The sequence below is a fragment of the Sciurus vulgaris genome (genome assembly GCF_902686455.1).
Source record: "Sciurus vulgaris genome assembly, chromosome: 4".
Taxonomy (NCBI): domain Eukaryota; kingdom Metazoa; phylum Chordata; class Mammalia; order Rodentia; family Sciuridae; genus Sciurus; species Sciurus vulgaris.
In genome coordinates this window covers 17,842,049-17,858,492 of record NC_136464.1, presented here as the reverse complement: position 1 = coordinate 17,858,492, position 16,444 = coordinate 17,842,049, and the positions used below count along the sequence as shown (strand labels likewise).

Here is a 16,444-nt window from a genome sequence, read left to right as displayed (position 1 = left end):
ATGTGAGTTCAGAGTTATTTTCCTAAATCAACCTGGGGTACCTAGATACTTAATCCTCCCAAGTTCGGCCCCAATATCTACAGAACGTCTTCAAAGCACAGGAATCCTGTTTTCCAAGGACAGTCTTCCCGGAAACCTAAGGTACAAATCAAGCAAGTCAGAACAGAGCTGTTTTGATTGAAGAGGGAAGAGGGAGACTCCAAATCCCCAGGGACATTTGGAATTAAGTTGTAATGAATTCCAATCGCCTGGTCTTCCTTGGTACATTGAAACCTCCCTGACTTGGTCCCAGCCAGGTTGTCCAGACTTCAACCTCCCAAATGTTACTCCCTGAAGCCTTCGAGATGCTGAGAACTTGAGTTCCTCCACCAGCAAGGATTCTGCCTACCACTTCACCTTGGAGTCACCTTTCTGAATACCTGACTTCCCCTAAAGGCATCTCATTTGTGGGTGTCCCCAAACCTTGCCCTCTGCTGATGGTCATGGAGGATTTGTTATGCAAATGAGTCTCACTATACTAGTCATCAATCGATGAAAGGAGATAACTAAATGTTCCCCAGGAACAGCTTCAACATTTGAGCAGTATATGTGTTTCTTACACCCACAGCGTAATAAAGTTAAAAGGAACTTTAGGGACTACAGATCATTTTTCAGGGAGGTGACATGATGCTCTCAGAGGTATCCAGCAAGTCAGTACCTTGAACAGGAACTCAGGTCTGGAGACTTCCTGAACTGCTCACTTTATAAAGGAGCCAGTCCCTTGCTCTCATCAGCTCCTGGATGAGGTCCCTTCCACAAGTGGCCAGCAGTGACCAGGCAAGTGGACATCCGGGTCCAGAGTATCTCACCTTGCTCTGGGGCAGAATGGTGATGTTGGCATTGTTGATTTGCCACCCAATGTCTTTATTTTGCTTCCTCAGTTTTCCCCTCTGCATACTTAAAACCAGACCTAAGGTGGTATCTCCCAAAACAGTAATCGGGAGTATCATCGTGAAAATCACAGCAGTTTTACCTGGAGAATGGAGACAGTCATTACTCAGGCCTGCCTAAGAGCAGAAAGGGGCACACCTCTGACTCAGTCTGGCCCTGCAAAGCAGGGACCTGGAAGGCTGCCCAGGCATGGTCCAGGTTAGGAACGCTGAGGCCCTTCAGTCCTGCCTCTTTCAGGAATCTTTTCCCGACTACCCTCAGTTCCCATGGCAACCACACTCAGCTTCCTCTTTGGATGGAAACTTCTATCATAGGGAAATAATGTAACGCCACTCCCACCTTTTTTAAACATGTACTGTGTTCTCTGTAGGGCTGTTCTTTAAGCGAGTTCCATCTAATTCCAGGGTTATGTCCCTGATCACTCAGCACAATCCACGTCCAGGCTCTTTCTCCCTCCCTAGAGAGGAAGTTCCTGAGATTCAAATCTCAAGTGTCAGAACTCCCTAGCACAGTGGTTCTCAAGGATCAAGGCAGGTGATGTCGCCCCCTAGGGGATATTTGACAATGTCTGGAAACATTTTGGGTTATTGTAACCAGAGGGTTGCTACTGGCATCTAGTGGTAGGAGCTACATTCTACAATGCACAGGAAGGTTCCCCCCAACACACACAGATTCTCCAGCCTAAAATATCAAAGGTGCTACTGTTATTGAAAATCCTGTTATAGAGAAACCTTGCCTGCTTTTTCTCCGAGCGGCCATACTTTACCGGTTAATAGGCTCTGTTCTGCAGAGCTCCGTGTAAAACCCACAGCTGGGTCTGTTTCAGGGAGAGAGCCATCAGATCAAGTAATAATGGAGAAATTCCTTAACAGTTCTTTAGAAAAAGGAAACACAATTGTCCGTGACAACTAGATTTATCCTATTTGTCTCTACATCATGTACAAGAGGAATAACTGAAACGCACATTATTTGTAAAAAATGGACTACTCACATCTCTGCTGACTCGCCCAAACTTCTCATGTCCCCTATACTCTTCAAATCCAGCTTCTGGGTATCTAATTCATAAATGGCAATATCCTTTCATCAGGCAGAATATTTATCTTGATCTTTTGATTTAAACGACATCTCTTTTGATTTAAAAGATTATGCACCTGTTCTCTAGTGTTGCTGGGAAATGCACCCATGTTTGACATAGACACATCTTAATGTATAGCATTTTGACATTTTCAAACCCTAACCTTGTCCCCTCTGTGGAGTAGGCCCGTTCCTATGATTGAGGACTTGGTTTGCCCTGGTTATATTCTTTCCTGGGTTGGTCCATTTTGGTACATTAACATTCCCAATGAGTAAAGGAGAAAAGTGCTCAAACAGGATCTGGATTGAGGATGGTGGTAGTGGGGGGCAATAGAATTAAGAATTAGGTTTCCTTTTCTCATTGATTTGTAGCTGAGGGAGCAAAGCTAGAGTTTTTCCAGGGGGTGCTGGGAGCCCAGGATGTCACAGGATTCTGATGTCCAAATCGGTCTGGGAGTCAGGCAGTTAATAGGTGAGCTTCTTGCTGACTGTGGACCCATCCCTATAGGGGGTGATGTGCTCCATCACCCTCTGGGCCTAGTGTCTTTTCCAGAGACCACTGGCCAATAGGAACGGGCTCTGGCTGGGACATCTGAGGAGGCCTGGGCCCTTATAGAGGGGATGCTGCATTGTACCCTGGAATATGAAATGGCCAAGCCACATGAACAATCCAGGGCGAATCATCTTAAAGGCCTAAGGTCTGTTTTTTATGAGATTAGAGAGTACCAGATACTTGGTCAGGAATTTTAGAGACTAAATCCTAAACTAATCTCCCAGAAAAAGGTGATCTCCCAGGTCCCCTCCTCCTCCCAGGGCTCTTCCTGTGACATAAACTAAACTTGCAGAAAGTCCTGTGGTACTCGATTCCTTTCTGAGAGCTATCATAATGAAGTAAAGGAAGAAAAAGGGACTCATTTCCAAATTTCTCTAGGACACAGACTGATCCCTGTGCCTTTTTCCCTGAGAGTTCACAAACACAAGGCTTGTGATTCCTGGAAAGAGAGGAGATTTCTCAAGGCAAGGAGGACAGAGTGGAACTTGTTGCTCAAAGTGGCAGCCTGCCCAGCCTCAGATGGGCAGAAGCCCTTCCCCATCAAATGCCAAATGCAAGGTCTTTGCCATTTCAAGGAAGCTGAGACAGGGTCACTGGGTACAGCAAAGGCAGGAAGACAGGTCAGAAGTGGCACCCTGGTGAGGCTCAGGGCCACACTGGGCAGGCAGACAGATTTTGTTCGGCCTATGCTAGGGAAGCTCATCCAGCAGTCAAAAAGAAAAAATTAAGTTAAGCATGTCCTGGTTAATGTCACATAAAACCTCAGATCTGAGCTTCCCACAATCAGATCTGACAAGAGGAGGCCAAGTGACCACATGGCAGCAGTTGGCTGGGCTGAGGGACAGCTGTCTCCTCCAGGCCCCAGATCCTCCATTCCAGGAGCCAGGCCTGGGGGCATAGGCTTGCAATCTTTGTCCTCAGGCGGGCCCTTCCCTCCTGGGGTTGGCAGGGTGCTCAGTCCTGGTTAGTTTGTTCTTTGCCCTCACCGAGGATGTGCTATGCCCTGCTCACAAAGGAACATGGCAGAGACGTCAGAAGAGTAAATGAGGTCTGATGAGGTCCAACTTCTCCACACCCAACCTAACACACATGCTCTGAGAAAGCACTGATTGTTCTTTCATCCCACTGTGGACTGGATGCAAGATCACCGTTTATGCGGTACCTACTATGTGCCCAGTGCTGTGGTCATGGTGATCTTGCTGGTCTAGTCACTATCATTCACTCCTAACAAGTGGGGCCTGAAGACTGTGTCCCCTAGCTCCTTCTGGAGCTAGGAGGCAGAGACAGAACACAAGCCCAGGCCACCCAGCCCCCAAGCACATTGCTCTTCCTAGCACGCCACATGCCATCTCGCTACGCTCAGTGCACTGGAGACAGACCTTGCATTCTTCACTTTTATTCCTGATGGATGAGTTAGAAAGTAGTTGAGGGAGAGACTTCTCAGGGGCAGGATAAGGACCCCAAAGGCCTCCTTCCATCTGCACAGCCTCTAGGCAGACCAGGATGAGTGGCCTGTGGCAGCTGCAAGGTTTTAACCTCAACCACCCTCTCAGAAGACTGGAATCTCCATGGGAAAGTTGAATCCACAGTTCGGTTAGAGACAGGCCCCTCAGGAGGTCCATCATCACACACCCAGCATCTCAAAGTCCACAGGGACTGGGGCCTGAGTTCCAAAACCCCCAGCACATAGCTGCTCACCCTGAGGTACAGTCTGATGGGCTCTCAGGGGCTGACCAGCTGCCACCTGTTCTGGAAATCTCTCTCTCTCCTGACCTTTACCATCTCTTCCACCATCTGTGCATACAGCAGAGAGGCAGAGTAAGGGCTCACCTTCAACGACAGGAGCAAACACAGAGTGCAGAGGCCTACAGCCTCTGTTAGGTGGAATCCCTCTCCAGCACATGTTCTGCATCCGTCCCACAGAGAGGGGAGGTCCCCGCACACCTACACCTGCACTGTTCACCGATATCCCAGTCTGCATCCTTCCTCCCAAGTCTGGTTTTTCCAGATCACACAATCCATCAGGTCAGGAATGGTCTAGAGGCTATGGTCTTTCACGTATTAGTGAGAGAGGAAGGTTTTGGAACCAGGCTGTTTCTGCTACTTCCTGACTTTGAGACACGGGGTAAATTTCACTAAAAAAGGCGGGATAGGCAAACTAGCTTCTGCAGTTCCCAAGGCCCATAGCAGGCCTTCGATGCACATTCTCTTCTACTGCTTAGCCAATGAGATACAAGGGCCTGCCAAGAGCAGGTGCCCTTCTACAGCGGCTGTGCAGGGCTGACACTCAGTAGGCCCACATTGTGGTTTGAACATTGTTTTAGGCAGCTTTTTTGCCCCTGTGACCAAAGAGCCCAACCTGCACAATTGTAGAGAAGGGAAAGTTTATCTGAGGGTTCAGAGGTTCAGAGGTCTTAGTCCATAGAAGGTCAGTTCACTCCTCAGGCCTCAAGGGGAGGGAGGACATCATGGCGGAAGAGAATGGCAGAGAGAAACAGCTCCAGTGATGATCAGAAAGCAGAGAGAGGTCTCCACTTGCCAGATACAAATATATACCCAAAGCCAAGCCCCAGTGCCCCACCTCCTCCAGCCACACCCCACCACTTCAGTTACCACTGAGTTCATCCCTATCAGGGGATTAATTCACCGACTGGGTTAAGACTCGTACAACCCAATCATTTCTCCTCTGAACATTCCTGCAATGTCTGTCTCACATGTGAACTTTGCTTTTGGGGAACATCTCACACCCAAACCATAACAATCATCTTGTGGCTGGGATCCATAATTGGCTCCCTCCTTCCTAATCAAGCCCCCTGTCATCAGGACTGGTTGTCACCTTAGGGATCAGCTTGGTCCCACATTGGAAGTAGCTCCAGCTCTGGTCAATATTATTCTCTCTGTAAAAGTTTCTAACTTGGGTGAGCTGCCTGGACTCCTCTCTCCTGATCATCACCCCGTGGCCCAGACCCTTGCTTGTCTTGTCCTAGCCACACGTCTGACTGTTTCACCCTGGCTTGTGGTCATACCATCCTCCTGGCAAAAGAAATTGGCATGGTCTGAGTACCTACTGGTGTCTGTTCTGCCACATGTTACTGGAACCTCAGAGCCAGAGCCCCAGAAGTAGATGCCATTAGAGTCCCATTTTACAGATGAAGAGACCCAGTGGAGGGAAGTTAAGCAGTTCGCTAAAAGGTCCCACAGTCAGTAAATAGCAGAAGCAGGATGAAAGCCCCGGTCTCTGACCCCAAGGCCAGTGGCCGTTCATTCCATAACCTCTGTTCGCCTCTGTGGTGTGGGGTATTGATTTCATAAGAGCATCGAACCACTGTTTATTGCGGGTTGTGGGAGGTGGGGAAGTTTTGTGTGTGTGTGTGTGTGTGTTGGGGGGTAAGGGAAGCACAGAGGACAAAAAAGGAAAAAATGCAGAAGCCAAGCACAAATATGATCAAAGAAGGAGAAGCAGGGCCCGGTGAGGAAGACCCTAACAGACCCGTTCCTCGGAGGAGATGGAGCTGTGGAAGGGTGTTCTCCTCAGCCTGTAGTAGATCTATTTCTGGAAGCCACTGTCTCCATGTCCTTCTCTGTGGGAGCTGAGCATGAAGAGAAACACTCACTCACAGGACTTTGGGAGGCACTTCACCTTCTGGTTTGTCAATAAGTCTTTCCAGAAACTGTCCTAAAAAGAAATGAGGCTGGAGATATAGCTCAGTTGGTAGAGTGCTTGCCTTGCAAGCACAAGGCCCTGAGTTCAATCCTCAGCACTGCAAAAAAAGGGGAAAAAAATGAAATGAACGAAGGGGGGTGGCAGGGGGTTGCGAGAGAAGAATGGAGGAACTTTGGTTGGTGCAGAGGAAAATGAGGCAGGAGGGGATGGGGAAAGGAAAGATAATGGACTGAGCCAGACGTCATTACCCTATGTACATGTATGATTACACAAATGGTGTGAATATACATTGTGCACAACCATAGAAATGAAAAGTTGGACCCATTTGTGTACAATGAATCAAAATGCAGTCTAAAAATTAAAAAAAAAGAAATGAAATTAATGTCACCATTCTATAAGAAATAAGCTGTGTAGAACTGCATTAAAGACAATATTGAACTTGAATTGCTACATGCTAACCCTGGAAACAGTGATTCCAGGAGGCCAGCCATACAAGGCCCAACTTTTCTAGTTAGCATTCAAGCAGTGGGAAGAAAGACAAAACATAAAGACTTGAAAACATACCTGGGGCATCAAGCAGCTAAGAGGCAGAGCAGAAAGCTTACCCAACAGCATCGAGCACTGAAGTTGGGGATGTTCCGGATCGTCTCTTCTCAACATTCTGTTGGTGACCTCAGTGTTCTGTGATCATCCTATTATCATTATGAAGAGTGCATAGCCACTCTCATTTCCCTATTGCTCTGGAAAGTCTGGCACCGAGAGTTATCCAAAGAGAACAGCCACTTAACAGAGGAGTGTGTGTGTGTGTGTGTGTGTGTGTGTGTGTGCGCGCACGTGCGTACATACGTGTGGGTATTGCTATTGCACTATACTATCATTCTGCAGCTTGACTTTTTCTACTTAAACCTACATTGGGAACACTTTCATAGAATGGATTTATATATTCTTTTTAAAAGCAGCCTGAATTCAATTGTGTGGACATTTTATGGCATCTTTTTAGTTCTAGACTCTTTCTGCTACTAAAAACCAATTGGAATTGCTCTCCACATTTTGGGGGGAAGTAAAGAGGGGGCGGGAAGGTTAGAAGGACTTCTCTGAAATACTAAAACTTGGCACATCCTTGCCTCTCTTGTCCTCTCCCTGAAGGCAGAGGTGGGGGCATAAAAAGTAAGGCACGAGAATGCTCTGGAAAGTCTGGCATGCATTTAGAATTCCATCTGCCACCCAAAGAAATCTGAGGCACTCTTGGTCATCTGAAACACTTCCTGATAAAGAAAGAGAAATCCAGGATTTTATTATACATCTTCCTTTACCCCCTTTTGTCCCATTTCACTATCTCAGGATCATAGAAAACAACCTAATTTTAGCAAGCTAACCTGCTGGGGGAAGCATACAGTGTGTCCATAGCTGAAGGCCAGTGGCCTCCAATGTGGCATGGTGCTTACACACAGAGAACTGAGGCCAGCGCACTGAGTGGAATACTAGCTATCCTGCATGCTAGTTGCATGGCCTTGGGCAAGTCATTTCATCTCTTGGGAACTCAGTTTTCCCTTCTATCAAATGAGACTAAAAGAGTACCTGCACCCTAAGTACAGCTGGTGGCTGTAAGCTGAAATGAATTTTAATATACCCAGCAGCCAGGTACCTCGCAAACACTCCATAAGACAGTTGTGGGGTGAAAGACCTAGTTTGGAACTTATGCAACTTGGGAATGCTGAGATCTTCTTAGGTAAACTACCTTATTTATCTATGCTTTGGTTTCTCATCTGTAAGTCAGAGTGTTAATCATACCTTCCTTAGAAGGCTTTTGGAAACCTCAAGTGGAGTAAGGCATGTAATAGCTGTCTCACGGGGCTACTGGGAATATCAAGTTCAACGATGCATGCCAAATGTGTAACAATACTCAAGACCTGTAGTGAACACCGTGCTTTAGCCATTACCAAGAATTGCCTTCGTGGGCCAGGGAGTTGTTCTTGCCAGGCCTTTTATACGTGCTTCAAGGACACAGAGAGCTGGCCGTGGAAGAAGAAGAAACTTGTATTTGAGAGTCCTTTGGGAAGGTCCCAACTCCATGATAGAAACGACAGTTCTTCAGCTGGTGCAGAAACCAGGCTCTGGACCTAATTCTCCTGACACAGCCTCCTACTACACCTACCAGATAACTCTGGGTTCATTCTTTCAGGTCAGTCCTGGTCTCCTGAACTTAAGGTGAAGACTCTAGTGTGCCCACCTTCTGGGTGATAGGATTTGGTGAACTAATACATCCTGGTTCATAGCAAGGACTCCATTCTCATTACCAGACCTACCTCCAACTGTGGCAAAATAATAAAGGCACGTTCTCCAGTGCTGAGTCTCAGGTTCTCTACAGCCAGCAAAATAATTTTTGCATCCTCTGAGCTGCAGATTAAGACAACTACAAGAATGGAAGACAGAGTCAGCCAGTTGCATGTACTTGTGCATGCATGCACACGCATGCACACACACAAACACACACACACATACCACTCTCTTTTTCAAGTCTAGCCTAAAACCACTCCAGAGGAGACACAACCTTTTTCTTTCCTTAAGCATGCTTCAGGAAATGGGAATGCCTCAACTAGTCCCAAAGTGTAGACTTCTTAAACCTCACCTGCAACATACAAACTGTCAGCTCTTGCCTTAGAGAAGTTAGTTTTTGCTGCAATCCCCACCCCTACAATTCACAAGTCCAAATACTTTGAGATTATTTCTGTCCTTTTCTTTCATTTAATTGACTCAAAAAATCAAAACAACAAGATCTGGTCAGTGACTCAACAGCTGCACTTTGGTTCAGAGGAGGTCACAGAGGACCTAGAATCCAGAGCGTTCAGACCTTCTGAGTTGAAATGGGTGGGGCTGGGGGTGGGCGTAGCCATGGTATTTCATGCCATTCAGTTGCATCATCATTTATTCTGAAGACACACAAATGAAGTAGTGGCTTATTTTTGAAATTAGGTAAATTATAATGTATTTATCTGAGCTACAGTCATGTGTCAGACAAGATGCTAGGCACAGGTGACAGCAGTGAGTCAGGCAAAGGGCCCTGCCCTCATAGGCTCACAGAACAGAGGATGGAAGAGCTCACTGAAGCCTCTTATTAGCCGGGGTGGGGCAACTCTGCATCAAACAGCAAGAGAGAGCCTCTCTGAGGAGGTGGGCACTGGACCACGTCCGGAAGGCAAGAGGAGTGCTGGGTGGGATGTGGTGGTGGTGGCACCCTGGGAAGAGAGATAAGCAAATCCCAAAGTCCCAAGGCCATAAAGAGCTTAGTTTACTTGAAGAACAGACAGGAGGCAGTGACTAATCCATGCTAGGAAAGAGAGCCTTCTAAGCAGCACCACAAAAATAGGTGCTGCCCCATGTTGACCTGTTGTCCAGATGCTGCACTGAGCATGTGTCACACGTGACCTTTCTTAATCCCTGCCTTCCTAGAGGGGAGGTGGGATAGTGGTCTCCATTTTACAGGAGAGCGATCTGAGGCACAGAGAGATTAAGGCACTTCCCAGGGACACTCAGCTAGAAAGTGTTGGAGGCAGGAACCAAAACTAAGTGTGTCTGTGTCCAGAGTCCATGGTCTGAACAGCTACCAAAGTCCACCCAGAATATGCTCACCTGGAATAGGCTTCTAAAACTTACTCTGGACATCACAACACTATAGCAGCTGAGATTGCACTTGAGGCAAAGATGAAGTGTTCTTAATTGTTCTCAAAATATCTGCTTGTCCTATTTGATTCTCTGAATATAAGCAAAGGAAATCTGTTTCCTACTTTCCCCTGGTGACTGATGACATGCTCCTGAGGTCCTCCCAAAGGAGGACTGTGTTACTGCTGGTGTCTCATGCTGGCCGTGAAGGTGAAATGGGATTTGAGTTCATTCTCCACAACCCTCCGCAGCCCATCCTCTCCATCCCAGAGGGAAACCCCAGAGTGGCCTCCAAACAGCCCGATGTGTTTCCGGACCAGGAACTGGAGGCTTTTCTGAAGCACATCACCAATTTCCTGCTCGGATGGCACGAGTGTCATGCAAGTGTCATACAAGAAGTGATTCTCCAACATGGTCATTTGTCCAACAAAGTCAAATATAGGGATCTTCTGCTCAGAGGCCAGCAAACCAGCAGCCTTGAAAGAAACCCAGAAGACATCTTTCCATCATAAAGTTGATGCTACACTCAAACCTCAAAGTAAAGTATCTGTATAAACCTCAGATTCAGTGACTCCGCAGGTCTTATTGGACCCTCTCCTTTGGAATATTGGAATGTCTTGGAACAAATTTGCAGAAGCAATACCTCAGAGGACAAGGGTAATAAAAGCAATAATTAACTGACCACTTATTATGTGCTAAGAACTCTACTAAGAACTTAATATTTCAACTTCTACAACATTTTTTGTGAGTATTAACATTACTCCCATTTGAAAGATGAAAATAGAGTCACAGAGATTGGTTAGATAGCCAGCAAATAGTGCAGCAGTACTATAAACTCCAGCAATATGGTTCCAGAGCCCACTCTCATAGCTACTCAGTCACTCTTTCTGTCTTATCTTGATCCTTATTTTTTATACATTTTTTAATACATTTTTCCTTAGGATCTCTTAATTCACAAGAAACTTTGGAGAACTTGCCCTTAAAGGAGCTTATGACCTGTTACAGGGACTAAGATATAGTAAAAAAAAAAAAAAAAAAAAAATAGCTCTAGAATTAAATATACCCCCCCAAAATTTATAAATAATATAGGGAGTTTGGAGAAGTAATAAATTACTTTTAATTAGAGATATGGAGGGTGAGGGGGGTGCTGAAGAAAAGCCCCATGACACTTGAGGTTGACTTTGAAGAATGGGTAGACCTTGGACAGCAAGAAATGTGCTGAGTGGTGAATTCCAGGAGATACCAGGATGCAAATTCAAGCCTGAACTTAATTTTACAGCACCAACTACTGAGAGTTCCACATACTGGGGAGAGTGAGACTGTGAAGCTCCTTCCTCTTCACCCGGCGCATTGACGTCTTTCAGATGTCATGACACCTGAGGACATCAACCCAGCTAATTCCATTAAGCAAACACTTGGTTTGGTTATTTGCTTGCTTTAGCTTAAAGCAATCTGTCATACTTTCATACTTTATTCTAGCAAATACTTTCATTGTCCCTGAATAGTAAATCACATACCAGAGGAAAACCTCCTCAAACAATTGATAATTTTTATATTTACAATTTGTTTTCATCTGAGGTTTTCCAAGCCATGTGGCTGACAACATAGGAGCAAATAAAGGCAGTTGTAAATAGCACCAATAGCAATAGCACCAAGTTCCAACTATCAATAATCAGCAAGCAAAGAGTGTACATGAACTAACAATTATTCATTTGGAAGTTTGTTGTTTTTTTTTGTTTGTTTGTTTTGTTTTGTTTTTTGAGAATGTTAGAATGTTAACTGTTCTAATTACATGGTCTAATTACATCTTAAAAAATGGTCTAAAAATAGACCTACACAGCTATTGTTAAAATAATGTGATCCTTGCCAAGAGATTATTCAAATCTATGCTGTCATGGTCAAGACTACTTCTTCCAGTGGAGAGAGCCAACGTTTCCAAGAGGCTGTATACTGTACCACTGCTGCTTCTGGGCACGCTGGTCCAAACAGGGAAGAAATATGTTCTTTCTGGACCTGGTTGATGAAAACAGCAAGGGGACTCCTTGACACTGCTTGACCCACAGGGGAGTCATTGCAAGTGAACTACCAGCTGAAGTTTCCAAGGCCCACTGACTGCGTGGCCCTTGTCCATGGCCTGCCCCAGCCTCTGCACACTGAATGGATGGGAGATGTTCCAGGGGGCCTGTGAGCCCACAGTGATTTTGGCAGCTTCAAGGCAAGTCCCCAGCACGCTGGCAAAGAGCATCAGTACTAGTAGTGTTAGGTGATCACCATGGCATTCTGACCCCAGCAGAGCCCAGCTGCTGCTGGGGCCTTGGACCTGTCCTAAGAGTCAAGGATGGCATGTAACATGACAGAACCCAGAGAGGCTCAGCCTCCTGGCCACTCATTCCTGGAACTTATGTAAAAGTGCAGAGCTCCCTGAGGGCCACAGCTGGCTTTCTACTCAGGGCTGTTAATTAACGGAAACCCTCCGTTTCAGAGCCTGTCCTAACAATTAGAAGCAGCAGCCTGTCATAGAGGCTGGAGCAGGGAGTCGCAAAGCTCAGGTCATTGATCCAGTGACACCATAGATAGCCTTTGTGCTTGGACAAGTGACATGACCTTTCTGTCCCTCTCTGTCGGCGAAATAAGAATCACAGGACCCTCTCAAATGTAGCCAGATGGCCTGCACTAGTATTCTGACTGTGTGACCTGGGTCATGTTACTTCCTCTCTCTGTGCCTTCCACTCGTGATCTATAAAATGGAGACAAACTGTAATGAAGTCTTCCTCAAAGTGATATGGTGAGGATTAAAAGAGACATTCAAATCTAGTCCTTGGTACAATGCCTTTGCAAAGGGTCATTCCATCAATGTTAGTTTAGGGATTTTTTTTTTTTAAGAAGTTACTGGGGATTGAACCCAGGGCCAGGGAGACTCTCCCACTGAGCTACACCCCCGGCCCTTTTTACTTTGAAACAGGGTCTCGCTAAATTGACTAGGCTGGCCTCAAACTTGTAATCCTCCTGCCTTAGCCTCCCGGGTCACCGGGATTACAGACATGCACCACCATGCCTGGCTTCATCACTATTAGGTTGGATAATGGTAATGGTGGTAATGATAATGATGGTGACGAAGAGGAGGAGCCACCTAGTAGTAATGACAATTATTACCTCCTGCTGAATCCATCTTATAGGGATATTTTCTAGAACGAGTGAGCTAATGACTGAGAGATCATCCACTGACAACCAGGCAGTCCATCTCCCTCACCTGGGCTTGGGGCACCATGGATTGGTTACTGATGGATGAGTGTTAACCGTCCATTTACATAGATCAGGGCAGGAAGCTGGGGGCAGCTCTTCATTGTCTGATGTTATGGCAGGAATGAAAGGACTCTTGGGAGGCCACAGCCATCCTCAGGTAAGATGACCCCAGCCATTAGCCAGGCACATCCACACCCTTCTAGAGGGTCTGAAGTGAAACAAGGGAAGGGATAGCCAAGAGCCATTCTAGTCTTACCTTCTTTCAGTAACAAGCCCCCCCAAGTGGAATTCAGACCCTCAGCTCTGGTTCACCTCAGAGGAACATTCCTAAGCCTGTGGAATACTGGGTTTACAGTTTCCAAAGCAAAGTCACCATAACTGCGGCTTCAGTGAGCTTCCTTTTCTCTCTCTTTCCCTCCTCTGCTAGGTCAGCTTAGAGCAAAACACCTTGAATCCAAACCCACCTGGCTCCAGTCATAGGCAGAATTCTGTGGATTTCTCTGGCTCCAATGTCTACCTGATATGTAGCCTTGGGCGATCATCAGTTAAATCTGGGCTTCAGTTTCCGTGATTTCACCAGGGAACCATAATAACACTCCTCTCAGATGGTGTCAAAAGATACCGTGAGATAACACAGTTAACATAGCACCTCACATTTGGTAGAAACTCAATAAGGAGGGTGTTAATGGGTGTGTCATCAGAAAGCCATGGTTCTCCAAACTAGGATGCTAAAAGACACCTAGGTGTCCCCCTAGTTTTACACCCTTTGTATCCCCTCTTCCCTTACCACAGGAAGCTTTTTATTTTGTTATTTCCACTGTGGATTTCTTTGATTTTTAGTGTAACAGTGTGTATCTCTTAGAGCCACAGATCTAGTACCACATTGGGTCATATAGATTAATGTTAATTATAATAAGCATTTTGTATTCTCAAGTGCTGACAAGTGAACTGGCCAAACCAGAAGAAAATTGATCAGTGATGTACAGTGTTGGTGAGAATTTAAGAAACAGAGGTATACAGGGTCTGAATGCTATTATTAATTATAGCATTTTTTTCAATATGCATTCATGACCGCTAAGAATGTGTATCTTGACTCAGAAAGTCTAATTTTGAGGGCTATCCTAAACAAATAAGATCATATGATCATGTTAAATCAAGTTTTATTCTAATACTCAGATATTAGTCACAAAACCTAAATATCTTCATAACCAATAGTAGGGGCTTGGATAAATAATATATAAAAACTCATATAATCGAATATCACACAGTCAATTAAAGATATTTTAGGGGATGGGAATCATGGAGGTGGGTTTTTTTATTTGCTTATCTTACGTTTATGTTTTTCGTCTTAATGTTTTGCAATAAGGAAGAAATTGAATGTTTTCATTAAAAATAAACCCTACACACTGGACTTGTGGAGTAAAATCAAAGGGAGTTAACCCAATTCCTTAATTAAGCCCTAGCTCTCAGGTCTGGAGCGCCCATGCTGATCTGGGCTCTTACACTTCTAGCTTACCTGGTTTACCTCTGTGGGGCCTAATTACGCTTCTGCTGAGCTCAGTCCCTTCCCTTCCCCATTTGCCCCCAGAGGAGGAGGAGACCGAGATGGAGCAGTTCAGGTAATGGTCATCCTCTGCTGGGAAAACTGTTTCCATGGTTACAGGCCCAATTTGTGCAATAAGCTTGATCAGCCGGAGTGGAAAGGCCTGAGGTTAAACCAGGTTAGGGGGAAGTAGTAGGACACAGCTGTCAGAGGGGCCTTGCTCTTTTTCATTTCTCTTCTCCAGTCTTCTCCCCTTCTGGGAAATTCTTATGCTTCCAAATTGCCAGTACGACAGTGGTGATGGAGGAAATCATGTTGTTTTCATCTGAGGATGCTTCGGAACAAATTTAGCCTGAGCTGGCCAGCAGAGGCTCACAGGGTGACTCCTTGTCAGTGAGGTAGGCCCTTGCTACCTAGCTACTTGATCACAATTCACAGAGGGCTCTCTGCATGTTTTATGCTTTTCCTCAATACCGACCAGCCTAGGCCATAAACCAGCTATAGGGCCAGCTGTTCAGCATTCCAGATCAGGATAGATTAGCTTGTTACCAGGCTTTAGGCAGGCTCCAAACTGCCCAACCTCCCCTCTGCTTACCTCCGGCCTCCCTTAGATTTGTAAATCAGTGAACCTGATCACAGCTGAAACCTGGCAGTCTTGAATGTGTTGGCTCTTTTTTCTCCAGGAGGAGAAGGTGAGTGGCCTAGAACAAAGGGTATGTGGCCTACACTGCGAGGAGTCTGTACCTGGCCCAAAGGAGGACGGCCACAAGCGTAATCCAGCACCCACCCTCTTCCTCTACCCTGGTGGTGTCTTGGGTTGAAAGACATGGTTCCCCCAGCTCTCCACCAAGATTTAATAAGACCGTGTTGAGGCCTCCATTTCCTTATCTCTTCTTAACGCAAGGAAGGAACCAGGAGGACAGGTGAGCTTTGCCTTTACCAGCTTCTTGGCCTAAGATCCCAGGATTCCTAAGTACTTCAGGTGTTAAGCTGGGATGGCTAACAGCAATTTTCCTTTCAGATTTGGCTTCCAGGTTCCTTACAGGAACATTCTGAAGGTATAGCACATCTTGTATTAACCATTCCAGAAATAAGAACAAGTAAAAGTGGCTATTACCTGTCAAGGTGTGCAGTTAGACTCTGCTGTTGTGTCTTCTTCCAAATAGCTGTGTGCGCAGTCTCTGAAGGAGGCTTCCACTCAGCAAAGGTTCCAGAAGCCTTAGCAAGTGGAGTAAAGCTTGAGTTGGGAGGTCTGCTGCAAAACGAATCCTCAGGATTCAAAGCTGCACCTTTAGGTCACCTTGCACATACTACTCTTGGAAGGCACTGACCTTGGCTGACTGATAAGGTCAGGTCATGTTTCTGCAGGGATCTGTGCACAGGGTAGAAAATCCCTCCCTCCTAGGGACCCTCCCTGTCTCCTGTGTACTTCAAGCATCTGTGTTTACCCTGAGCTTCTCACACCTACTCAAGGAAATGAGCCTTTGAAACCTGAGCAGGTGCTCTTGAAAATCTGGGACCTTGTAGTCAATGCTTTCAACACAAGATTCTCCTGGCTAGCTAAACCTGAGTTTACAGGTGGTTGGTCTAAATGCTAGATTCTAGATATTTACTTCCTCGTCTTTTTTTTTTTTTTTTTAATTTGCTCTGTGTTTGTTTTGTTTTTAGTTCTGGTGATTGAACCCAGGAGCCACTGAGTCACATCTCCAGTCCTTTTTTATTTTAGACAGGGTCTTGCTGAGGCTTCCAGTTAAGTTGCTGAGTCTGGCCTCGAGCT

At 45.9% G+C, this 16,444-nt stretch overlaps 1 long non-coding RNA gene across 1 annotated transcript in view; it reads right to left on the bottom strand.

The window, feature by feature from the left end:
• Positions 1-16,049, bottom strand: part of LOC306660031 — a 45,135-nt gene extending 29,086 nt beyond the window's left edge. Inside the window, exon 1 of the long non-coding RNA XR_013763530.1 lies at positions 15,785-16,049. This is a non-coding gene — a long non-coding RNA (uncharacterized lncRNA). The remainder of the gene's footprint in view (positions 1-15,784) is intronic.
• Between the last annotated feature and the right edge of the window lie 395 nt (positions 16,050-16,444).